Consider the following 26909-nt stretch of genomic DNA (forward strand, 5'->3'; position numbering starts at 1 on the left):
TCAGAGCTCACTGTGTGTGCTCACATCCTGAATAAGGCTCAGCCACTTCAATGTGTGTTTCTAAGTGGACTCCCAGGGGAGGAGAAAGAAAAATAAAACAGCACCCCACAACGGGCAGTCTGGGATCTGCAGGGAGGGGGGCGGGTAGGGAGAGAGATCTGGATGCAGGAGGGAAATCAGCCCAAATCCCACAGGGACTCCTCACCCAGTGCAGAGGCCTGGGCCCCCCTCGACCTCCCACCCTCTGGAGGAGGAAGGTGTCCCTGTGTCACACACTGGGTAAGTCACCAGCTCCGAGTCCTCAGCAATGGCTCCCTTTCCCCACCCAAAATTCCCCAGGCTGAGCTCCTGCATCTGCATTGAGCCGCAAGTCAGGGGGATGCAGCCCGTGGCCACATGGACACTCCCCCACAGCAGGACCGCCCGAGGGGACCCGGGGGGGGGCCGGGAGGCGGAGGGGAGGGGCAACGGCCCCTCCAGGCTCCTGATCACACCAGCCCCTTCCCACGGGCTTTCAGAAAGGCTGAGCCCCAGCCTCCTGCTTGAAAAAACAAACAAATGCACCCACAAATGGCAGTTTTTAAACCCAGAAGAAATCTGCCCTGTGGTGCTTTCCATTTTCCAACGTTCCTTCAGAAAGAATTCCCCGGGGAAGTCTCAGGAATCCGCCCACCTGCCTCCACCCACACAGCTCCCTAGCTCGGTTTCCCAGAGTGGGGGCTGCCCACCAGACAGGCCTGGGGGTGCAGCCCAGGGGAGCATGAAGATTCCTGGGCCTGGGCTCGAAGCCCAGTGTGGCTGCTTTATGGCTGCGTGCCCTCAGGCTGGGCACTTGTCTCCGTGCCCCAGGCCTCAGTCTGCAGGGCAGCCATCGCAGAAACGCCTACTGTGTGGGCTTCCCAGGGCCTCCACCAGCTACAACAACTCAGGGGCTTAAACCCACAGAAACGCATCCTCTCTTGGTCTGGCGGCCAGACGTCTGAAACCAAGGCGTCCGGGGGCGTGAGGGGAGGATCCTCCCGGCTTCTGGCACAGTCTGGCACAGTCTGGTCCCCCAGGCGCTCCTTGGCTCGTGGGCTCGTCACTGCGATCTGTCCTTGGGGACACGCGGCCTCCTCCGCTGTGCACCTGTGCATCTCAAAGCTCCGTCTGCCCCTCTCTTGTGGCAGCAGTTAGGAGCCCCCCCCAGAAGATCCGGGATCATGAATCTCCCCTTCCCGAGATATTTAACTCTACCACCCGCCCTGCTGCATAGGGGACACTCACTGTTGTGTCATATAAGGTAACAGTCCCAGCGCCAGGGATTGGGACAGGACTCACCTCGGGGCCTCACGCGGCCGCCTCCGCCCACCCCATGGGGCTGCCATAGGGACGCAGCCTGCTAGTCCCCGCAGAGCGCGTGCAGCATGAGAGCGAGGGCTGCAGGCCGCGGGCACAGTGTGGGCTGCCACTGTCATCTCGACTGGCGGCTTTATCGATGTTCAGGGCTGGGTTAAAGAACATTAATTCAGAGACTGAGAAAATGACTCTCGTTTCCATTCTCCTCCAAGAGCTCCTCCAGGAGGAAGCTCAGGCGGGTGGGCGCCAGGGTGTCCCCACGCCTTCCTGGCGCTCCCTCGCCAGCCTCCCTTCTCATGAGAAGAAGACGGGCCCCAGGACAAGACTGGAGCCAGAGTGGGGCAGTGCGAGCGGGAGGCAGGGAGGCTGGAAACAGGGAGATTCTCTGGCCTTCACTCCGTTCCTTCACCTAAGATGGTCAGAAGATGTCATTTATGGTCATCTTATAAACTTTTATGTTTAGCCTCCATAAATGTCTTCTAAAAGGAAAATGGGCCCATTGAGGAAAGATATTAAGTCAGTAGTCACCTCGGCCAGACGACCAGGGCAGAAAGGCCCCCTGACCCTGCTGTTACCCACGGAAAGGGAGGGCGTGCGTCCACCCAGCCCGGGATTGGAGCAGGGATCGGAGCGGCGTGCACCACAAACCGTGCGGCCCCTCCCACTTGGTACCCACGAGTCCGGGAAATGCTGACGTGACCCTAAATGTCCGCACTTGAGAAGTGTGAAGTGACCTGCCCAGAGCCCACACTTAATTCCAAACAAAGACTAGAACCCGGGCCCCAGGGCGGCTGATCCGCACTTCCCGGGACGTCTGCCCTTCTGGGGAGAAAGGGGCTATGTTCTCCCACTGGTGTTTCCGGGATGGGGAGCCACAGAGCCATTGTGGGGGTGGGGGTGGCAGGGCGGGGACACTGCGGACCCTGACCCCATATCAACCGGCCGGCTCCCCTGTAAGTCACCGTTCTGACTGTTCCTCGCTGATGAAGATCAACGCAGGCATCTGGGGCACGCTCCCGTGCCTGCGCTCTTAGCACCTGCCCGCTGCCTCCCCCTCCCTGTCCTCCAGGAATGCCTCTAGCTCTCTGCAGGCAGTAGGGTGGAAGGGTGGAAGCCAAGAGCAGCAGAGCTCCAGCTCCCCCAGCCTGCAGAAATGTCCTGTCTTCCTGGGCGGGTCCGCTGGGGCCTGGCGGCCCACACAAAGGGAAGCCTAAGCCAGCCTCCCCAGAGCTTATCACCCAGTACTAGGTCACTCGGTGCAGAGGTCCCCTTCCTCCCCGCTGCGGGCCGGCACTCTTCCTACACATTTTAGGCTGTGCTGCCACTAAGAAAGGAAAAATAAATAAACTGCAGAAGCATCTACAGAAAATCTGGGCTGCACTGCCCAGGAGATGGACAGAAAACAAACTTCAAAGGGCCTGTGCAGTTGGCAGCCGTGTTCAGGGCTGTTGAGACAGATTGGAAGCGGGGCCTCGGGAATATAAAGCCTAATTTTGACCCGAGCTGAGCCAGGGAGTCCTGGGCCTTTAAAGGAGCCGCTGCTCAGGTCAACGCGAAGGTGGGCATTTAATAAAGAAGCCACGTGTGAGCTGGTCATGGCTCCACCCAGCTCCCTCTGCAGATGACCTGTCACAAGGATACAATGTGGCCACTCGGACCTTCAGGGCATGGAGATCGGGGACAGGGAGACATTCTAATGTGGCCTGGACTAGGGCCCTGGGAGCAGGCTGGGGAGTGTGCAGTGGGTCAGCAGGGCCGTCTGTCAGCCGAGCAGAAGCAGAGCGCATAGAAAATACCCCGCCGGGCAAGGGGGAACAGAGAGAAGGTCTCTATCAGTCCGTGTGAGGGTGGGATCCCGTCCTATTTGGGACTGTTGGTATTATCCTCCTAATTCCATTATCATCTCAACGGCCCGTCTGTTTGGAGTCCAGTAACAAGAGCAGTAATGAGAGCGAACATGTATTGAACCCTCACGATGTGCCAGGCCCGGTGCCAAACGCCTCCCGTCAGCTCATTCATCCCCCGATGAGATGCCCCTGCAGCCCCCCCCCGACTGAGAACGGTGGTGCCACCGCCGTGTGCCGAGCGCCCTTCCTGCATCAGCTCGTTCAGAACAGTCCTTGGAGCAGCAGACAGACAACCATGGTTTTCCCATCTTATCGGTAAGAAAACGGAGGCAGAGAGGTTGGGAAACGCACCCCTGGTCACGTAGCCAGGAGACTGCCGAGCCAAGATCAGAACAGCCAGCCTGGGTCTCGACGCTGCCCCCACGCTGGCCGGTGCTGTGTCCTGAAGGCCAGGGAGAGAGGCCCGCTCCCGGAGCCCACGCCTCCTCAGACAGACGCTGCAGGGAGAGAACGAGCACGCCCACATCCTCGGTGGCGGGGCGGCCCCGCGGTTAGGGGCGTGGGCTCTGCACACAGTGTCGCAGCCCACCTCAGCTGTGACACTCGGCGGCTGCATGAGCGTGGGCCTCCACCTCCCCGGGTCTCAGTCCCCCACATGCAAGACGTGGAGAAGGACAGCCCCTGCCCTGTAGTGTCATTCTGCAATTAAAGGAGTTGACCCCCATGACACATTTAGATTGGGGGGGCTTCCATCAACGTTAGCCATCATTGGACCACTGTTATACTAGACTCCAAACAGACTAACCGTTAATGGAATGATTAATCAATGATAGGTTATTACTAATCCACAATGGATTTATTCAAAAAATCCCAATGGTCCCCAGGGTGGCAGGACCATCTTCGGACGTGTGAACAGAGGCAGAGGGAATGTTCTGGATCAACTTGCTTATGCTCCGCTTTGCCTCTGACGGCCAAACTGATCCCAGCCACCTGGGCCCCGCTGCACACCCCACCCTCCTGCTCCCCCCACGGAGTAGAAATTAACTGTGTGAAATCCTGAAATGACCAAGAAAACACCAAGTAACTGAACTGGTCCTCAAGCGACAAGATAAACTTTTCTGCTCTTGAGAAAAAGCCTAGAGCTAGAAGAGCAAGTTGCACACAATGAAGCAGCCGGAAACCTGGCGGGGATCACACGCGGCTCCCATCAGTGCCCTGGCCTTGCTCACTTCTCCCAGCCCTGCACCTGCCTTCCGCACACCTGCCAGGGGATGCCGACCTGAGCATCCTGAAGGATTCACACACACCCCGAAAAGGGACTACCTTGAGAACAATGGGTGCCCAGCCCTACCCAGGGGTAGAGAGGAAGAAACAGGCCCCTGCAGGTGGAGATACGAGGCCACAATCCCTGGGAGCCATTGAAAAGATCCTGAGTTCGGGGCCCACTCCAGCCTCTTAGAGCAGGTGCTCTGGGATGGGGCGTGGGGAGCAGTATTCTTTAAATGAATTTATTGAGATGGAATCCACATATTAGCGAATTCATCCATTGGAAGTGGACAATTGGACGGTTTTTAGCATATTCCCAGGTACAAACCGCCAGGTACAGACTGCCATCACCACAGTCAAGGTCAGAAGGTTTCCAGCACCTCAGACAGACACCTGCACCCTTTAGCTACACGCCCGTGCTCCTGGGTCCACTCCCGCCCTAGCAGGGGGCCCCGGCTTCACCCTGCAGGCCTGCCGCCCCCTGGGAACCTCCTGATGGCTCTTACTCTTACTTAGACCTGGTCCTGCTTCGCCTCCACCTCACTGCAACCCCACCCCTGTCACCACCGTCTGGACACACAGGCCTGCGTGCTCTTCCTCGTCTGCCGCAAGCCTCCTCCCATGGGTACACGCGGGCTTCCGAGCTAGGCCCAGCCAGCTGTGTGACCTGGGAGGAGCCACTTCCTCTCTTTTACACCATTGTCTCATCTGTGAAATGGGTCTGCACTAGCAGCGATGCCCACGTCTCAAAGCCTCAGTGTCACGCACGCAAAAAGCAAGGTCCTACAGCGATGCCCAGCCAACAGCAGACTCTACCGCTCCGCTCAGGGCTTGAAGATCAGTTTACGGAAGTTCTCTGAGTTAATTCTTGCTTGAGGAATGGTCCAGAACGGGAGAAGAGGGACCGTGCCCCGGGCAAGGAGGCTGGGGGATTGTCCCGAGTCTGATAAGTGACCCAGCCCATCCTGGAGCGTGTTGGGTATGCCTGTCCACTCTGTGCATCACGTGGAGCGTCCGCTATGTGCTAGCCACTGGCCGGCCACTCAACACATTCCAGCAGGTTCGGTTCATTTGGCTGGGGATGGGCAAGCGGAACTCCAAAGAGACTCCCAGTTCTCAAGCCGGGGTGTCTGCGGGGAGGGCAGCACTTTGCACTCAATGTCCAGAGAATTCAGGAGGGAGGGGAGGGGTCAGAGGGGAAATGAAGATGGTTGTCAGCATGTCATAATTTCGCCCGAGCCTCTCCCCTGTGGCCGCTCTGCACCACGGGAAACCTTGCGGCAAAATGCAGCCTAAGACCCTCCCCAAGGCCAGCCCCGTGTCTGACACAGAAGAACAGCAGATTGGCTATGGTGACCGTGCATTATTTGAAACAACGGAGGAAAAATGGAACAGCCCACCTAAACGGTCATGAAGGGCAAGTCCACTATGGGACAGCCTCCCTGAAGCAGGTGTCCGCGGTTTCGCAAGCAAGCCTCGGGAAATAGCAATGTTATCGTGTTAAAAGTTAAATTTGTAACACAATTCCGACTAGTTAACAACATAAGAAGAATCTGGAATAAAATGCTGGTACCAACGATGGTGCCCGTGGGGGACAGGATTATGAGCATATTGTTTGGTTATTCAAGCTTTTCTCGCCCTTCCTAGCTTGCCCACAGCGAAGCCTCACTACCTTCCACAGCAAAGAGGCCAGGCCGACGTTCAGGAACAGAACAAAAGAGAGCAGAGCAACAGGCTCGAGACAGGGAACCGGCGCTGTGAGCGGAGGCACCAACGCAGGGCTGGGGTCCCGGTTCCCACCCGGAGCAGGTGCCCGCTGACTAGGCAGGCATCCAGAACAGACAGACCCTGAGCCCCAGAAAGCAGCCCAAAGACAGCTTCTGAGGCCTGGGTTTTGCCGGGAAAGGTCAGAAACAAGCAAATAAACCTGTTGCCATATTTTCTCTACCGAGGCAACAATGTAGCAATGTGATGCGGAGTGTTTCTTCCCCTTAGAGGCGGGAAGTCAACAGTAACCATGAATAACAGCACAATGCAAACCAACTCTGTTGAACCAACTGCAGCCGCCAAATCTAAATATTGTCATCACAGAGAACATGCTGGGTTTTGGCACCAAGAACATCTAATGAGAGGGAATCTCACCAAAGTCTCACCGCCAGATCTGCTAGATTAGCAACATCTACAAGATCCACTCGAAAGGCCTTTAGTCCAAAAGCAGCATCACCAGGTTTTCCTTGTGGAAGCACCGGGCTGGATGCGGGCTGAAGCAGGGCAGGGGTTGTAGCTGGGGGAAGGGGACCTTTGCACCTCAGACCAGGGGACCCCCACAGCCAATTCCCTGAAGATAGAGCTGACAAAGTGCACCTGCTCACTGGTTCCCAGCCACTGATGCTGCGGGTCCACGGGTGAAGGTTGGGCACCAGTCCCCTGTCATCCCACCTGCCCCGAAAGCATCCCATCGGTGCTGTCAGTACACCGTTTGACGAGAACCGAAGCCTTGAATGCAACCTCCTTCTTTCAAATATTCAGGACGTTTGCCCTGGTGTCTGCACAGCTGGATCCTTCTCATCATTCATGGCTCAGCCTAAATGTCACCTCCTCCATGAGGCCTTCCAGGATCACCCGGTCACAATCTCTCAACAGGCTATTGTAATCCTCTGCCTGACTCTACTGCTTCAGTTTGGCCGTGTCTTCATTATGTTATTTATTCACCTACTCGTGGTCCCCCCACCCCCCCAACACACACACAAATGTCATCTCCATGACAGCAAGGACCTCATCTACCTCATTCCCTGCTCTGTGCCTCAGCCCTAAAATGCTACTTAGTATTTAATAGTTACTCAAATGTTTGTTGACTGAGTAAGTTAATGTGCTGCCTTGGTCACCGGGCACATGGATGAGTAAGTTACAACCACCGCCTCTGGGAGCTTAATTCTAACGGAAGCACAGTCATGGTGACCGATAACCACACACGTTTGCTGAAGGGGGAGGAGGCACAGCACAGGAAAGCGATCCGACCCGGCGGGCGGGGAGCCCAGCCTAGCCCGGACGGTGTGCAGACCAGACTGTTGTGTTGCCTGCATTTGTTCTTTCAAAACAATATTTACTGACCACCTACTATGTGCAAAGTGTTCATCTATGTGGAAAGACAGATAACAACAGTGTCAGCAAACAAGATGACTTCAGATGAACGTCTGGACCTCCCTGTTCTGTCCATTTCTCCACAGGCCACACCACTCCCAGCTGCCCAGACTCTGTGTAGACCACGAGGCCCTGGGGTCCTGACCCACCCCTTGCCCGTGAGGCTAAACAAGAAGAACAGATGATCTGGCCCCTCGGAAGTCCAGAGCAGTCCTGGTTTCTTCCATGTCATGGGGCTCCCGGTCCAGTAAAAAATTAGGAAATGTCGAAAGGCAGTGTTGAAACGAAGGGTTACTTTTCAGGTATCTGTTTCATGCAGGAATACTTGTAACCCAACAGCCCCAAGTACAATGTGAGTGGCCTATTCAAAGATAAACACAGATTTTGGTAAAGGAAAGATGGCCCCACGTAGGCAGGGGGTCCAGTTACGGGGCGCAGATATAAAGTTGCAGAGAAATGGCTTCTTCAATCTTCTCAGGGGTGAACGTGGCCTCCAAAGGCGAGGATTAATTTGAGTCTTGTCACTGTGAGGCTGGCCAGGCGGCCCCCAGACCATGAGGCACAGGCCTTATAAGACCTGAAAAGAGCCTGTCACCTGGAGACTCACCCGTTCTCATGCTGCCTCCCACACAGCCGGGGGTTTGGAGTGGTCATGTCTCCTAAACCCTGTTCTCAACCATCTTCAGGGACACAGGCGAGGACGGGTGTCCACAGGCTGGGTCACACTGCAGAGTGCCAGACGATCCTGGCCGTTGGCAGGAACGTGGGGAAAGAGGACCCCTCCACACAGTTGGCGGGATGGGAAGGATGCGCCCAGATGAAGCAGACATGCCCCTCGACCCTGCCATCCGCTTCTGAGCCGCATCCCAGGACGGTTCCCACACAGGACCGCAGGGGACACGGGGACAAGGACGTGCGTGGCAGCGTGCGTTGTGAGGCACGGCTTCGCAGCCACCCCGGTGCCCTCACTGGGACACGGCAGGCGCACGGCGGCCTGTGGACACCACGGGATACGTGCAGGACCTAGCAGTCACCAACCAGAAACACACGCAGCGACGCGGACGGAGGAAGACGGGGATCGGAGCAAGGACTCGGGCACTTGGGATTCATGTTCATCAGAGAGCCTCCAAATACAACAGTGCAATGTAGTTCACATACATGCAAATCCACGGTTCTGTACCAAGCGTGACGAAGGGTCTGGCCTGTGACGGAGAAGGAGTAGGGGTGGGATGGAGGGAGACAGGAGGAGGGAGAGGGAGAGGGAGGGAGGGAGCAGGGTGGGCGGGCCAGAGGGAGGGACAGAAGGCCCCGGGGAGGGAAGAGTGAGGAGCCAACAGGGACAGCATGTTGGGGACCCAGGAGCGTGGTCAGGCCAACCGTCTGCACCCCAGGGGCCCCAACCCCAACAAGCCCAGCAGTTGCTTCCCCAGCACCTGCCCCAGGTGCCAGAGCAAGACCAGATAGCTTTCCAAATGGGCGGAAGCACAGAGGGAAGTCGGGCACGGGTCATGGGGTAGGACTACCTGCTTCAAAAGAAGGCAGAGAAATGAAGAATATTCTAGAAGCTGGTGTGAGCCATGGCTTCAGCCATCACAGACCAGGACAGCCAGTGCAGCCCTGCCCAGGGCCCCAGAGCCACACAGTTTCCGCCTTCCTGCAGACAGACCCGGGAAAAGCCGGGGAAACTCAGTGGTCAAGTCCTTGCTCACCGTGGCTCCACAAAGAAGCCTCTGTGGCCCAAGAGAAGTTTGAACACTTTGGAGTCTAGACCCCCGTGGGAGGCAGGGGCTCTGTTAGGGTCACTCCTTACTCATAACCCTCAAGCCAAGCCTGAGAGAACAGAGCCCGCCTCCCAGAGAGGCTTGGAGCGCCCGCGGCCACGCTCGAACCCACTGGTAGGTGCCTGGACCACAGCCCTGGCGCCCGGGCAAGCGAGAAATGCAAACTGGACGCTCCCCAGGCCTGCTCAGCCAGAGACTCCGTGCTTTCACCAGCGACTCTGATGCTCACGACGTCTGAGGACGACGGCTCTCATTTGATTTCAGCCTTCATTCCAAAAATGCCAAGGAGGGGCTCTGACATGAAAGCCAAGGAGGCTCGGGGAGAGCCTCCTGCTCCGTCCCGCCCGGCCCGGTGAGCATATGCTGTCCCCTCCCACACGCCAGCCACGTGCAGAGCGGGATGGAGGAACCTGGAAGTCACGGTGCAGCCGGTCGGCTGAGTGGCTTCCTGACTTCCTCCCTCGCTGGGACCTCACGGCGCAGCCTGCACGTGGCCTCACCTGGGGAAGTTTTGGAAACTGCCCACACGTGCACACGCGTCACTCGGATGTGGCTGGGTCCCCGTCTCTGCAGACGAGCTCCACGGGAAACCGGACCCAGGCGCCGGCGGGGGGGTGGGGGAGGCAGCAGCCCCTGCGGTCCAAACGCCTGCCCCAGGCACACAGCCAATGCCAACCTCCCCCGACCCTGTTTGTCACCTTCTCGGAAGGGACGGTGATACCAGCAGCTGCCTGCCACCTCCCTGCAGTCGGCTGGAAATGCCTGCTCCGTGCGGGGTCCGGTGCCCAGGCCGTGGGGCGCAGCCCCATCACCCCACCCCACGGACGTGGCCGTCGGCCCCCTGCCTCCCACACCACCGTCCACGCTGGATCTCACGCAACCGTCCTGCCTGGAGGCCCCGAACTCACCGGCGCCCACACGACACTCTGAGCTAGGAAGCGGCGGACAGAAGCCCATGTCGGGCGGGTCCCGCAGGGGCTGGAGAAAGCAGAGGGGCCAGGCATCGGGGCAGGAGGGGTATTTTCTGTGAGGAGAGGTCCTCACGCCCCGCCAGCCTCCTCTCCAGTTCTCAGAGCCCGGCCCCCCTCGCTGGGCCTCTGCTGACTGTGCCATCCACCCTCCCTTCATGAGGCGGGGTCTCTCCCGGGAAGGGACAGACGCAGGAGAATGGGAGCTCTCTCCCAGGCCCTCCCTCCTCACTCACCCCACTGCCCAAAGAACCTGCAGGGATGAGACCCAGCCCAAGGGTCTGGGGAGCCCCTGTCCCCCCGTCCCTGCAGGAACCCCCAGCATTCCCGCCTCCCCGCGGCCCCATAACTGGGTGGCGAGCCCCACACAGTGGGGACAGCCAGCATGGGCTCCCTGGGGACAGGAGCAAACCTGCTTCTACAAAGGCCTGAGCCGCAGGAGAGCAAGCTTCACCCCTGCCCCCAACCCCCAACTCTCCCAAACCCAACTTCCCTGCCGGCAGGTCTTCCTGCCGTGCAAACACTGCATTTCAAGGTGAAAATACGGCTTTCTGGGGAGAGCCTACCCCAGCCAGCAGCCTGCTGCGTGCACACAGACACACACGCACACACGCACCACGCACATTCTGCTGGGAACATCTGTTTTGACAAACAAATTATTCAAGTCAGTCTACGGGACACGAATTGACAAATCCTTAACGTGCAGGTTCCTCACTCGATGCATTTCAAATCTGAGCCGAGCTGTGAATGATACAACCAACTCTCATTTTCGTGGCCCACACCCCCTTCCCCACTCCAGCCCCAGCCCCCAAGAAGACAGCTCCCAGAGCCCCCGGAGGCTTCATCGGAAAGCACCCCTCATCACACTCCCTCCAGCCGGGCTGGAAAGGCACCGCCGGGTGACGTCCAACTTCCCCCAGAGGGGCTTTCCGATGACGCGGGGGGCAGAGGGGGTGAGGCAGCTGCACACTGAGAGAGAACGCGGCCAGCCTTGCCCTTGGGAAACAGATCCGTGGGGATCAAGCGGCAAAATCATCCATCGGCAGGCAGAATCGTCTGGAAACCTCTCTCCCTTCCCCGCAGCTCCCCTGCGCCAGGCATCTCGCCGGCAGCCCGGCTCCCTGGACCCCGTTCTGAAGGGCATCCTCTAACCGCTGGAAAATAAACTTTGTCAGGGCAAAGAGTTTCCGGCTTCCGCCCTGCCATCACCGCGCCGCAGCTCGGGGTGCGGGAAGGTGAAGGGAAAAGGGAAGCTATTTTTAGGAAAAAAATAAATCTCAGCCTACCTTAGAAGCAAGCTGTGCCAAGACTCGGGGAGGTTCGCCGCGCAGACAACTGCAGTCTACTGGGTCAGATTACAAACAGGGGGTGAGCGGGAGGGAGGCGGAGAGGGGAGGCCAGGGGGAGGGAGGGGAGAGGTGGGGACAGCGGGAGGGGGAGGCGGGGAGAGGGAGGAGAGCTCGGGGTGTCAGCACTGCTTGGATCCGGCTAGAAATGCTTCCCGAGTGTCTGCAGGCCAGCAGGCAGGTCGAGAGGAGCCGGAGAGAGAGGACCAGCCGCCATGCAGCAGAACCCAGAGCCTATGAAACGTCCGTGTTTCAGCACACGCACACACGCGCGCACACGCACACACCCCCCAAGATGTCTCTCCCTCCCCGCCGGTCTCTTTCTCACGGAGCTGCGGTCAAGAACTGGGACAGAAGAGCCAGGCGGGGCTGGGGGCCGGTGGTGTTCCCTGGCTGGATCCACAGCGCGACCTCTCCCCTGCTGGCGACCCGGGGTCTCCCCAGCCAGGGCCCAGGGCTGCCGTGAAGCAAGGTAACAGCCGCCCTCCGCGCGGCCGCACGTAGCTGAGACACCCAGACGCCGCCCGGAATGAAGGGACTGCGAGAACCGCCCGAGCGGCGGGGTGTTTACCCTCTGGTCCGGCTCCTGGCCCCCGAGCCTCCAGTGTAGAAAGAGAATAAAACGCTGCGTCCCTCCTCCTCCCAGAACTGGGGGCTGCAGCACAGAAGTACCAGCCTCCTAGCAACGCGGGCGTGCAGGAGAGTACGAGGCGAGGGGCGTGTGGGACCTCACGCACACACACACGTGCGCGCTCCCCCAGGAGAAGAGCCCCCGTCTGTTGTCTAGAGATGCTAAGTCATTTCTCACAGTAACAGGAAAGCCCCGGTGTTGGGCCCCACAGACCCTAATTGCAGCTCGGGGGGATGCTGCCAATGCGTGCCCATCCAGGGACACTCGGTGACCCGCGGGGCCCCTGACAAACAGGAAGACTTCTCCTCAGATCCACAGACTCACTTCATGGGTCTCAAAATAACAGAACGGGCTCATCTGTGAGACCCAGCAGGCCCCTCCCCCAACGTGGTTTTGTTTGTTTTAAATGAACCACAATGATCTAAAGGCTACGCGGCCACAGGGAAACTCCTTCCCAGATACCTTCTTCAGCACGGCCGAGCAGAAGTTTTCCTCATCGGGACTCCTCTCTGCTTCCCAAATATGGAGGGCATCTGAATTCACCTGCAGATTCAGGAGTAGGCCCTTCTGTCTCCCCCGCCCCCCTCCCCGAGCCGGCAAGCCGTCAGGACCCCATAACTGCGACGGGGACGGGGGGGGCCACATGAGGCCACAGAAGAGCGTCGCTCAGACGACCCCACGCACCTGTGCTCACAGCACGAGTCACCACAGCCAGAAGGTGGACACAGCCCAACGGCCATGGGTGGACGGACGGATCAACAAAACGTGGTCCACGCAGTGGAAAGCTACTCAGCCATCAAAAGGAGTGAAGCCTGGACACCTGCTACCACGTGGACGAGCCTTGAAAACATGATGCCATGGAAAAGAAGCCGGACAGAAAAGGCCACATAGCATATGGTTCCATCTGTAGGAAACATTCGGAACAGGAGGACCCGTGGTGACGGAAAGCAGGTGGCGGTGTGGCTGGCAGGGCACGGGAGGAAGCAGGAGTGAGGGTGACGGCTGGTGGGCACAGGGTGTCCTCTTGGGGACAAAACCTTGTAGGAGCTAGACAGAGGTGGTGTTTGCACAACGCTACAAACGTACTAAATGCCACGGAATTATTCACTTTAAAATGGCCAATGATTCGTTATGCAAACCTCATCTCAGTACAAACAGAAGAAAAAGAAGAAGACCACGGAAGAAGCACATGTCTGGGGCTCATGGTGGCGGAGACCGCAGTCCAGCCTCAGGCTGCGAGCGGGCGCACCCGGGCGTCCCCTCTAGTAGCATCATACCTGCTTCTAATAGAGCAGCCGCTTCTCGGGGATGTTTCAGGGGAGCAAATAAGGTAGTTGACAGGAGAAAATAAAGCTGTCCCCCTTAGAAAGGCCCATTCTGTGAAATGACACGATGACACAGAAATGGCCGCAATTTCTCAGCAGGGGCACTAATGTTGAAAGCAATCCCGTGGATCACGAGGGCTTCCTTTTCAAGATACTGAATCCTCCCCGCACCGGCCACCGCTGTCACGCCGGCTCTGTTAAGACCACAGAATTTTTCTCCGAGGATTTCACGTCCGTGGGCCCGGCCCCTGCAGGGGTCTCCGTGTGAGCCCCTTTAGCGGGCTGGGCAAGCTGAGGCCAGGGGAGGAAACCCTCTCTGCCCCAAGTCACACTGTCAAATCAGAAAGGGAAGGCCGGGATTCCATCTCTGGGCGCCATGTTCCAATTTCACGAATATCAGGCAAATTTTGTGCATGAGATGCTGGGAAATGTAACAAACCAGGGAGTTTTGCAGGGTTGGTCTTAGGGAGCCCCTGATGCAGAGGAAGCCCCCCGCCATGGAGAACGAGGAGCTGCCCAGTCTGAGAGGTGGGCCCCCAGCTCTGGGACCGGCTCCCTGGGCCTCGTCAGAGAAGCCCGCCCCTCACATGACTGTCGCAGGCAGGCAGCCCCCAGCCCCAGGCTGGAAAACAGCCCGGCTGTTAACGGGCCCATGAGGCTGCTGGAGGCTGCTATAAATAATGCACGTTTGCTGATCTGATCATGATTGCAACGAGTGTCGCCAGATGTCAGAACCGCCCCAGATGCAACGCGGCGTCGCTGGGGCCTCTCCAGCTGTGCACACGAGAGAGCACAACCAGGAAGTTTCCGCTTGGAACGGCTGTCGGAGCAAATGTCAGTCATTTGGTTTCTGCCTGGTTCTGAGGGCTCAGCACTAAAGCAGCAGAAGCCACTGCCGTCCTCCGGCTAATAATAGGTCTGTGCGGACACTGAGCATCAGTGCCCCGAGCTCCCACCAAGCACAGCGAGCTTTCCGTGAGGTCAGCTCCAAGGCCAGGACCGAGTGTGTCCACCGAGGTCTTTGCGAGCTGTATTTGGAAGGCTGGTGTGCACTGTGAGCTCAGCGCTGGGCCAGGAGCGCGCTCTGGGGCGGACCGCACATCACCCTGTCCACAAGTAGGAGCGTCGAAAGGCTAGAGGCAGGGGTACCTGGAGACGATATGATGGTCCACGGGGAGAGCCCCGTAACCCAGGAAACTGCTGGAAATGGATAGGACAGCACAGCATAGCACAGAATGGAATAAACTAGAACAGAATTCATGTATATTCTTTTTTTTTTTAAAGATTTTATTTATTTAGACAGTGTGTCGGCGGGGAGGAGCAGGGGGAGGGAGAGAGAATCTTAAGCAGATGCCGCGCTGAGTCTGGAGCCTGACGTGGGGCTCAATCCCAGGACCCTGAGAGCAAGACCTGAGCCGAAATCAAGAGTCAGACACTCAACCGACCGAGCCACCCAGGCAGCCCCTGTGTACATTCTGTAATAGAAGAGTATACTATTTTTGTTATCAGCAAAATAATTTATATATTATTGCATATACTAATATGTAAAAATCAATAGCTTTCCTATATAAAAAGAACAGCCAGTCAGGAAATATAATGGAAAGGAGAAAAATCCCATTAAAAATGGCATACAAAAAGAAAAACATCCCTACACATGATCTGAACCAGAAATGTATAATATATATTTGAATAAATAGAGAAAAGAAAATTGCATAAGGAGAAAAGCACACATTAGACTTGGAGGGAATACTTACATTTCATAAATTCTCCCTAAATCAGCCTTAAAGTTTAATGTGATTACAATAAAGAGCAGGATTTTTTTGGACCTTTCAGAGCTGATTCTAAACTTTGTATGAAAATACAAGCACAGAAGTACAGCCTGAACATTTTTTTAGGATAAAAAAGAATAATGAAGGATTACTAGCCACACCAGACCTTAAAATATATTATCAGTACATAAATAAATGTGTTTGGTCTTGCTGCATGAACAGAGACATTGGAACAGACTTGGATAAATACATCCAATTACGTAGGAGAGCTTAATATGTGATAAAGCAGCACTTCTAATCAATAAGAAAAGATTGATTATCCCATAAATGATATTCAGAAAACTGGATAATTTTTTTTAAGATTTTATTTATTTGACAGAGAGAGACACACCGAGAGAGGGAACACAAGCAGGGGGAGTGGGAGAGGGAGAAGCAGGCTTCCCACTGAGCAGGGAGCCTGATGCGGGGCTCGATCCCAGGACCCTGGGATCATGACCTGAGCCGAAGGCAGACGATTAATGACTGAGCCACCCAGGTGCCCCTGGATAATTTTTAAAAATATTCTTACAGGAGCACCTGGGTGGCTCAGTCAGATATGCGTCCGACTCTTGATTTCGGCTCAGGTTATGATCTCGGGGTCCTGGGATCGAGTCCTGCATTGGGCTCCATGCTCAGCAGGGAAACTGTTTCTCCCTCTGTGCCTCCCCCCCATACTTGTGCTCTCTCTCTTGCTCTCTCAAATAAAATCTTAAGAAAATAAAATAATTAAAAATTTTTTAAAATATCCTTACACAAAAATCAACTTCAGATGAATCAAGCATTTAAACATAAAAAGAAAAAAAAAAAAAAAAACAAGACCTTCCAGAAAAAATCACGAAGAAGGACTTTTTAAGCAAAGCAGAAAACCAGAGAGGATAAAAAGGAACACCCATCACATCTGACTACGTGAAAATCTAAAACTCGTGCACAGTGAAAACCTTCCATAAACAAATCAAAAGATAAGTTACAAACCAGGACAAAATATCCATGACACAAGTTTTAGACTCAGGTATGGGTCCAGGTTTTGTGGGGCCTGGAGATCACTCCATATGGGGAGCCCTGTTTAAGAAAAACAAAAACAAAAACCCAGCCGTACAAACTGGTACAAATATGATTACTTATAAAGAATGAGAAAATAAATCGCAACAAATCCCACACTTTAAAAAGCTGACAAATCCTGCAGACATCACAAAATCCACAAAAATGGCATTTTGTGTTTTTTTTTTAAATTAACCATCTAACACATCTCCATAATACTTGAAAAAAAATTTAGCTGCATAATCTTTACCTCTGTACAATGAGATTGTAGTGTTTCTCTCTCTTGAGAGAATAGACAGAAAATCTCTTTCCCTGAGCCTAATTGATCAAATTTTGTTCTTTTAAAGTTTTACTGGTAGATTAAAAGTTTTCTTTAATACATTTCTTTCACATAAAATTATAATAAATGTACTTGGGTGTTTGAACACAAGTTCCAGGGAGTACATCTGAATTCTGAGAAATTCTATTTGATTTGATTACCAACAAAATAGTCGATTAGATCTCTGATGGATTATGTTCGTGTTTGCTGGATTTCAGGGATATCTCAGGCAGGAGCGCTTACTGGTTGGTCACGTGTTGGTAAGAATGGCATCATCCAAAAATTTTACTTTTGAGGGCTGGAAGGGGTTTGCATGGACTGGCTTCTGCCTCTAACCACATCAGACCTCTTTCCTCACCACCACGTGCTTCTAGCGCTGAACTCCATGGTCTGTATCATGACACGGTCTTTGGCAGCACAGGACCATGAAGGTTAATTTGGTACAAAGAGCAGAACTCTCCCCTTTCACGAAGAAGGAAGCTCCCACCCCTCCCAAATCCAAAGCAAAGGCTTTGAAGCCCAAGAAAATGGTACTGAAAGGCGTCCACAGTCAAAAAAAAAAAAAAAAAAAAGAAGATCCTCATGTCACCTACATCCCAAGATACTGCATCTCTGAAAGCAGCCCAAATATCCTCGAAAGAGAGCCCCCAGGAGAAACAAGCTTGACCACAATGCCATCATCAAGCTCCCCTGACATGAAGAACAAAGAAGACAACCACACACTTGTGTTCACCATGGATGCCAAGGCCAACGAGCACCAGATCAAACAGGCTGTGAAGACACTCTATGACATTGACAAGGCCAAGGTCAACACCCTGACCAGGCCGATGGAGAGAAGAAACCATATATCCGACTGGCTCCTAACTATGATGCTTTGGATCTTGCCAACAAAATTGGGGTCATCTAAACTAAGTCCAACTGGCTAAATCTAAATATAAATTTTTTCACCATAAAAAAAGAGGCAGTCTTACAGGAAGCCTTCCCATACCATGATGGCTAGTGATGATTTATACCCATAAGTGACAGAAAACTCCCTATATGTATCCCACTAAATCCAAATTAAATGCAACCCTAACAGAACTGCCTCTTAGCCAGATCTCAAAAATGCCCACAGCCTGCCTGAGAATGCCAGCATGAGGGGAAGTCTCAACTGAAAGATACAATCCTCTTAAATTATTGCAGTGAAAATAACTTAGTTCGGTGGATTTTATGAACACATTGCTAGGTCATTTCCAAGGTCTTGTGAGGGTTCATACAAGTGAGAGTCTCTGAAAATTAAACATCTTTGGCTTCACAATAAATCTGCCTCTTGACAAGCTAAGGACCAAATTGCTTCATATGCAAAGAGCTCTTGCAAATCAATAAGATGAACAATCCAATAGAAAAATTGACAAAGGATGTAGATGCACAGTTCAGCACCCCCCAATAAAATGAGGTATGGCTGCAACACAATGTCTAACAAATGTTAAGTGAAAAAAAGAAAAACACTGTGTGTCTCTATCCCCTTGTTTGCATATAAAACAGGAATGCTTGATATTTCAGGAAGCTTATGCACAAGGAACGAGGGATTAAGAGTTTGAGTGCTCAAGATCCTATCTTCTTCAGCACAGTGTGAATTTTTTCCATGTGCAGGTATTACTATATATATATTTTTTTTACTCAAAGCACTATTATTTACCAGAACCCATTGACCTGTAAACCTAAAAGGGGTAAATTTTACTGTAATTAAAATAAAAAATCATAGATATTTTAAACAATTATTGAATATCATATATGATGTCTATTATATATACACATATTAAATACATAATATATGTTAAATTAATATCGTGTGTATGTGTGTGTGTGTGTGTGTGTGAGCACAGAGGACATACTGAAACATGCCCGTTATTTAACATTTGTTTTACTCTGGCTGTGGGACTGAGTGGGGACAGGTGACGCAGAGTCGTAGAGAAGTCGGAAACATTCGTACCAGATCTGATGGGTGTCACCATTACTACCTGCATCGAGTCTACCCCATAATCCTGTATAAACTTGGTGTGAACACATCCACCTACATGCAACAGAAAAATACACAGAAAAGCAGCCTAAGACAAAAATGACCCTTGAAAATCCACCAAGATAATACATCACATTTGATAATGGCAGGTCGATACCCATGTTCGGTTTGAGACATGCCGCCGGGGGTCTGAGACCGCGACAGCCCCCTCCCAGCTGGCAGTGGTGTAGGGAGGGTGGGCAGGTGGGCGGCCTGTCGTCTCCGCAACGGGCAGCTGACTCTGGGCCCGTCTCAGCAGCCGCTCCTGCGTTAGGGAAATCACGGCCCCCCGGGTCACAGTGGGGGCCAGTGACCGCAGGGTGGACCCCAAGGCACTGAAACTCCCCCAGGTCCCAGGTCCCAGCACACCTGCTCCAAGCCATGGATGGAACAGCCAGAAAGGGTAAGTATCTCGGAGCCCTCGGCATCTGCCTTCGGACCACACTGGTCTCTCCACTTCTGGGTTCGCTGGAGGAATCGCACAATCAAGAAGCCGTTTCCAGCGCTCACCGCACTGCCTGTCGAGGCCCCCATGGCAAACAGGCCCCTGCTTTCCTGGCCCTGTAACGTGGGCAGGGAGGCAGTCGGGGGTGCAGAGAATGGGCCCCCGCGGCTCTGGAGGCCGGCCCTGAGTAGCTGACGGGGAGCAGGATGCGGCCCAGGCGGTCCGAGCTCACTCTGAGCGAGAGGAACCAGCTCGTCGCAGAGGGGCGTGACCTCGTGCCTTCTGCTGTCACAGGGTCACGGCCATAGTCTGGGGAAGGTGGGGGCCGCAGGGAGAGCACTGGTGGAGGAGACGCTGGGATGTCGCTGGGGCGGGGGCGGGGGCAGGTGTTTGGAGCAGAACCGCTCTGGGCCCCCCGGCCCACACCCACTGAGACGTCCTGTTCTGACCCGAGGGTCCCAGAGACGCGCTTTCTCTCGTTTTATCTCCCCTCGGCTCAGAGCGTGTGTTTTTCTTGAGTCCCTTCAGGAGCAAGCTGAGAGTTGCTTATAACATTTGGAATTTCTCCAGAAGTTTGTAGGAAGAGTGGCTTGATGCCCAACAAAACGAAGCACTATGACCCGTCTGCGGGAGGGGACTGGGGACGTTTCAGGCTGTCTTGGGCAGCGATGAATCATCTCAGCTCCTCATTCTCTCCCATGAATAAAAAAACACATCGACACTGTTTCCCCTAGCAGCTCATGGGCAGGAAGAGACACTTTGTGACAGGCGCTTTCAGTTGGTTGGGAAACTCCTATCAGGAATTTCAAAACTGTGCGCATCTTGCCAAGCGCAGACAAGGTCCTGGTGGAGAGACCAACATCCACGTACCCAGCAACCCAGGAAACCCAGCAATTGAAGACAAAATGGGCTCATTTCTCTCAGACATGGCTTTGGTAGGACAACTTAAAATTTAAATCAGGGTTTGCAAAGTCAGCTGCCTACGGGGACCCACTGGGTTAATAAATGAGCGGAATGGACTGAGGATGAAAATCCTACATCCCTCGGGGGATCTCTTACCTTCTGACTTTTAATAGGGATGTGGGTGCTAAAAACATCCCATTTCCATTTGATTCTACTACAGTAAAGATGGGAAGAGGACACCAGGTACGGCGTTGCTCGATCCCAAGCACAGGTGTGTGCAGCCTACGCTGGGGCCGCCGGAACAAAGGACCCCAGGCTGGGGGCTTCATCGATGGAGAGTCATCTCCTCCCGGTTCCGGAGGCTGGCAGTCGGCGAGCAGGGTGTCGGCAGGGCTGCCCGTCCTGAGACCCCTCTCCTTGGCGTGCAGGTGCCCCTCTCCCCACAACGTCACGTGGTTTTCCCCCGTGCTTGTCTGTGCCCAGATCTCTTCTTAGGATCACACCCAGCAGATTGGGTCGGGGTCCTGAGAAACGGGGGGTCGGACTTCAACATGCGGCTTCTGGGGGGCACACAGTTCAGCCCGTCACAGTAGGCACGCCGACACTCGGCCAGAGCAGGAGGGCACTGCTGCTCCTCGATGGGGGAGTGGGCGGTGGGGGCTCACCCTGCCGAGGACACAGCTACTCCCCAGCGGCAGGGACCACACGGCAAGATGGGTTCCGGTGGAGCTGAGCCACAGGGACACCGGGGAGTGGGAGAAACACACAGTCTTCTCTCTCCCGCTCCCCAGGCTCTGACAGATGCCTCCCCAGCCGAGCCTCCCTGGAGCCACTTAGCAAGGACACTGGGCATGTAACTCCAGGGGCCAGACCTGCTGCTAACAACAGAACAGGAAAGGAGGGGCCCGGGCCCGAGGGCAGGCCGGCAAAGGACCTGCTCAGGGGGCCCCCCACATGGGGGCTCCAGCCCCGGTCACCCCGTGGGGATGTGGTCTTCTGGTTCTTCCAAACAAACTGGGACCTGTGTTTTTATCTGACATCTTCCGATTCGTTTAACTCCATGCAGGTCTCCAAGGTGCAACACTTGGTTTAAAGTGACAAAGATGCTCGGGGCACCTGGGGGGCTCAGTCGGTGGAGAGTCTGACTCCTGGTTACGGCTCAGGTCGCGATCCCAGGGTTGTGGTATCAAGTCTGGCGTCAGGCTCCGCACTGAGCGCAGAGTTTGCTTGGGGATTCTGCTTCTCCCTCTGCCTCTCCCCCTGCTGGTGCTTGGTCTCTCTCTCAAATAAATAAATAAATCCTTAAAATGACAAAGATGCTTGACAGGAGTTTGTCCAGACAAATGCCTAAAATGCCCAGGACCTCAGTCACGGTGCTACACTCCAGGCCTGGCGGCACTGACCCGGGCGAGCCACGGCGCTCCCAGCCCACCTGGGGTCCTGCATGAAGCAGGAGACAACACCAGGGGCAAGTCAGTGTCCTGCCTGGAGGGAATTCCAAAACTCCTAGAGTATCCAGCACACAGGACCCCACAGAGCCGCCTCCCAGCCCCACGACCCGACAGGACGTGACAAACACAGTGGAAGGACCTAGGACGAGGACATGCGAGCCGCGTTTGCCGTCCAGCCCGCAGCGAGGCCCCTGGCCAAGCTCTTATGGGAGAAATGACAGCAGAGTCCCCCCCCAGATACCGGTACCTGGACACAGGTCTAAGTGATCTGTGTTTGGTCTACACAATTTTTAAGTTGAATTTGCTGACAAGATTTTAAAACCTCATGACGGCATGTGCACACGTAGACTTCTGACTTGAGTAAAAACCAGGTGTGCCGACACTGGGCCCCACGGCCTCGGGTTGCCAATGGACAGTGGAGCCGTGGACGCCACGTCCTCCCACTGCTCACTCAATCCCACCTGGCGGGCTTAACTCAGGTGCGTCACGTGCCTGGTCCCTGGGACCGTGTGAGTTTGTGAGCTCTGAGTCACATGACACCAGCCAAATGCGCGGGCAGACGGCGGATTCGGCAGAGGGAGAGGGACAAGAGGTGTGTCCACATGGGGAGGACAAGCTCCAGGGCCCTGCCACTCAGAGAAGACACCCTGGTGGAAAGCCCAGGAAAGGGCTCTTGGCGAAACTTGGCCCCACCTGCCACCAGCCCGCCCTCACCTGGGTTCCAGTGTGACCCTTCTTCCTAAGAGGGCGCCCTTCACTTGGTGGACGTGCCCAGCTCTCTCGAGAAAGGCACATTCCCTTGCAAGGAGAGTCTCCTGTGGTGGGGTTTTTAACAGAATCAACTCAACCTTTCCTGGATGATTCCGATAACTCAAACTTCAAAGCCGCAGAATGTGAAGGTGAAGCATCCGTTTCAACGGTTAACAATGAGTTTCAACAAGAGGTGGTTACAGATGTGGGTCTCCGCGTTCCCTCCATAGAAACCCCTGTTAGGTGGATCCCAGGGAGTCCTGATGCAGCTCCCAGGACGTGGTACTGAACCCCTCACTCACTGTGCTGGCCCAGGGCGGCACCTGCTTCTTCCCTGGAGACCAAGGAGTAGAACGCCGCTCTTAGCAGAACCCGTCCGACAGCCATCACCACAGATGGAGGGTAACCTCAGGCCAGTTCCATGGTGCCAAAGTGCCCCCCAAACCTGCCTCCCTGGGAAATAAACCAACAGAATGTTGATCACACTCCTTCCCGTCAGCTGCCTTCTTTCTGGTGCCCGTCCCCAAACAGGCTAGAATCGGAAGGCTGGGCTCCTGAACCACGCAGACCCGCTACCAGCACAGCAGTGGGATCCAGAGCCGGCCTGCACTGCAGGTCATACCACCCACTTTGCAGAACCAAACAGAGCTAAACAGATTAAGTTCATAACTACATCCTTCCCAAGCCAGCAGATTCCCCGGAGAGTGACCAAGGTTCTTTTCTTGGAATGTGGCTAATTGGGGCACCAAATATAAACATCCTGGTTGGGTTAATTTTCCATCTGGGACTTAGCATTCTATGGCTACAAGAGATAGGAGGAATTCTAGAAAGTGACCCCCTACTTGTCAAGATCTCACGAAAGGGTGGAAAATACACATGCTTTCAGGGTCAAGCAGAACTCATCAACGTGGGAACGAGGGCAGCATAAGGGGGAAAGAAGGGGTGGCCTGTAGTAACCGGCAAAGTTCAAGCCCCAGCCCAAATAATTCAGATTAATCCCAAACTGTACAAACCAAACAAAATCCATGTTTGGTCCCTTTTTGGGGTCCTTCTTGACAGTCTCTAGGGGAAAACCCCTAGACAGAGCTCAATGGGAGTGGGCCATTCTGGCCTCAGCTGATGTCACAGCACCTTCAAAATTATACAACAGCCTGCTGCATAATTTGATTCATCCTTTGAAAAAAAATCTACGCACAGAGAATTAAGACCCTAAAACTTCTAAGTCAGACCCTATAAGAGTCTGAAAATCACCCACAAGGGAAAATTCCTGGCTTTTAGAGGTAGACCAGCTGACAGTGGTATAAGGGGCAGGTCGACAAACCATGGCCCATGGGTTAAATCTGGCCCACCACTTGTTTTTGTAAATAAAGTTTTATTGGAACATTACCACACCCATTTGTTTACATATGTCCGTGGTTGCTTCCATGCTCTAATGGCAAAGCTTTAGAGTCTCGACAGAGACTATATAGCCAACACAGACTAAAATATTTGCTCTTTGACCCTTTACAGAAAAAGTTTGGGGCACCTGGCCGGCTCAGTAGGTAGAGTGTATGACTCTTGATCTCAGGGTGGTGAGTTCAAGCCCCTTGAACTTGGGCATGGAGCCTACTTAAGAAAAGAAAAAAAAGAAAAAGGAAAAGTTTGCCATTCCCTGGTCAAAGGTTTCCAAATGTTTTGATCAGATATCCCTACCCACGTGCTCCTGATAGATGGATGAGACACAAGATATTTACATAGCTTCAAAGTTATCTCCCCACACATCACTTCCTACTCACAAAGGGCGAAATAGTAACCTGAGAGTGGAAAACCTCTGGCAAGCACTACCTTCACCAGGAAGCCAAACATCCCCAGAAGCAGGACTGACCGAAACCACATGCCTCCTGGCGTGATGCCCTGAGGAGACTTCACATGGCTGCTGTAGTAACCACACCAAAAATGCATAACCAAGTCCACTCTGAGGAGACATCGGGCAAAACTCAAACCAAGGGACAGCCTGCAAAAATGACTGACGTGTACTCCTCGCACACATCAAGGTCCCACAAGACAAGGAGGGGCTGGGATCCATTCAGGATTGAAGAGTGAAGAGACACGGGAACCTGGGTCGGCGCTGGACCAGGAAAAAGGTAGCCAAGCAGGACGTTATCAGGCCATCAATAAAATTGGGATGGGGACTGCAGATTAGGTAAGATTTTTTTCATCAGTGTTAAATTTTCAGATTTTGATCACTGTACTGGGATTCTGTAAGAAGATGTCTTTGTTCTAAAAAAAATAAATATTCAAGGGCAACCTAGCTGCAATTTACTTCCCAATAGATGGTTCTAGTGGCAAATGTCTCCCTCCTCCTCTCTCCCTGTGCATGGACAAATTGACAATAGACTAGGTAAGTTGGTAAAATGATAAAGAAATTGGGGCAATTTATAACACTAGATGAATCTGGTTAAAGACCATAAAGGAGTTCTTTATGCTGTTCTTGCTGTGCGTGTTAAGTCATACGATAATAAAAGATTTTTAAAGATTTTTTTTTTATTGAGAGAGAGAGAGCATGAGTGGCGCGAGGGGCAGAGGAAGAGAGAGCATTTCAAGCAGATTCTGTGCTCAGCGCGGAGCCTGACCCAGGGCTTGATCTCAAGAGTCAGACGCTCAACTCACTGAGCCACCCAGACGCCCCCAAAATAAAACTTTTTTTAAATGCCAAAGTAGAATAGTAGAAAATTTTAGAAAAAAGTAGAAAAATCCCCAAATCACCCCCAAGGAGGACAATCATGCAAAAAGGACTCACCCCGAGACACACAAGTGGGCCCTTGGGTTCTCACTCCATCCCCAGTGCTGATTCCTGGGTGCCCACCCAGCCCAGCATCCCTGGGCACCTGCTGCAGGGCTGGGCTTCTCGGTGGAAGGCGGGACCTTGGGTTTGGCGGGAAGTAGCCTTGAGGAGTGTGCTGCTCGGGGAGCACAGGATAAGTAGCTCTCCTAAAACAAACAAAGGGAGATGCTGAGTGGTGTGCAAAATTTGGCTAGGGTGGCATATGCTGCTAATCCTTTCTGATGTGCATTCATCCCTTTTTTCTACATGAGCAGGTTATTGATTAATTGAGGGTGGCAATGTATCAGGACTCTGCTGGAGCTAGGGGAAGCTGAGCTCTACTCTCCTGGCCAATGAGCTGTAAGCAGACACCTGATGGGTGTCGGGAGGGAGGAGTTCTGGAAAGTCTTTTTGCTTTCCTGATGAGGGGAATAGATGAAGTTAGCATTATCCCTCTTTCTCCTATTTCCTGTCCTGTTCTCCCTCCCACAAGGAGGTAATTTTCAGTTAAACTATGGAGTAATTCTTTTTTTTTTTTTTTAATATTTTATTTATTTATTTGCGAGAGAGAGAATGAGAGACAGAGAGCACGAGAGGGAGAAGGGTCAGAGGGAGAAGCAGACTCCCCGCTGAGCAGGGACCCCGATGTGGGACTCGATCCCGGGACACCAGGATCATGACCTGAGCCGAAGGCAGTCGCTTAACCGACTGAGCCACCCAGGCGCCCTGGAGTAATTCTTAAGTCCTCATTCAGGCAGAACTCCCATTGGGAGGGTTCTCTGCATAAAGCTGATGATTCCTACTTTCTGTCCCAACCCAAACATTTTCCACTTCTGTTTAATTATTAATATGCTGCAGATATATTTAAGATGCAACCCTAGCATAACGTATATTAGCATAACGTATATTTAAAACTCTGGCAAGGATTTCCATTACGCCGATAAATAAAGGATGAGCTGCTCCAGCCCACCTTCCCTTGACCGCTCAGCTGCTCACCCACACACTTCTCACTTTGCTGGCGGCTCACCGCCTGGTCTGTTTGTCCAGCCAGCGGATAGACTGCAGTAAGGATCACACTCAGGAAAGTCATGAGCCCGGGGCTCTGTGGGGAATAGTCAATGTTACTATCAACCAAGAAGCTGTGCATGAGGTTCACTTGTCAACACGGGTCCAAAAAAGGAAGACTACTTCCAGAAGCAGAGTCGCTCCAGCCTAACTCAATATGGGGCACCAAAAAGGGTCAAAGCAGTGCTTGCTGCTCACGCTAGAGCCTCATGCGTGATCCGGGAACAAGAGTGACCAAAACACACGAGACTGGGACAGAAGCCCATGGACTCCTTGGAGCAGAAACAGCCAAGTGCAGCGGGGCACTGGGGAAAGCCCCACAAGGAAACAACTGATTTCTTGCAGGTCAAAAATTCTGCCGCTGAAGGGTATTCATCTGGGTTAAGTTATTATGATCCCCAAAGCCCAAATAATTGGGAATTTCTCTAGATATGGGAGAAAGATCTCAGGAACTGTCTAGTGCTTTTATCAAATAAGGCACAGAGCTGACCATGGAGGAATGGAACACAGAACGGCTAAATTCTGGTAAAAGTAGAAAAATGACTGGTGTATCGTGTGGAGGAAGGAACACTGCACAGACTCCTGTAACATCAGAGGGACGGGCATCGCCAAGAGATCCTGGGGACCCCGGGGCGGCGGGCATCGC

At 53.7% G+C, this 26909-nt stretch overlaps 1 protein-coding gene across 4 annotated transcripts in view; it reads right to left on the bottom strand.

The window, feature by feature from the left end:
- Window positions 1-26909, bottom strand: part of STX2 (syntaxin 2) — a 185475-nt gene that overhangs the window by 102443 nt on the left and 56123 nt on the right. For 3 of the 4 annotated variants that reach the window (XR_004298352.1, XR_004298349.1, XR_004298351.1), the window contains exon 11: window positions 25175-25365. The exons of the other annotated variant lie outside the window; for it this stretch is intronic. The gene's annotated coding sequence lies outside the window, so the exon portion shown is untranslated. The remainder of the gene's footprint in view (window positions 1-25174; window positions 25366-26909) is intronic. 4 annotated transcript variants of the gene reach the window in all.

The sequence above is a fragment of the Phoca vitulina genome, unplaced genomic scaffold (genome assembly GCF_004348235.1).
Source record: "Phoca vitulina isolate PV1807 unplaced genomic scaffold, GSC_HSeal_1.0 scaffold91, whole genome shotgun sequence".
Classification (NCBI taxonomy): Eukaryota; Metazoa; Chordata; class Mammalia; order Carnivora; family Phocidae; genus Phoca; species Phoca vitulina.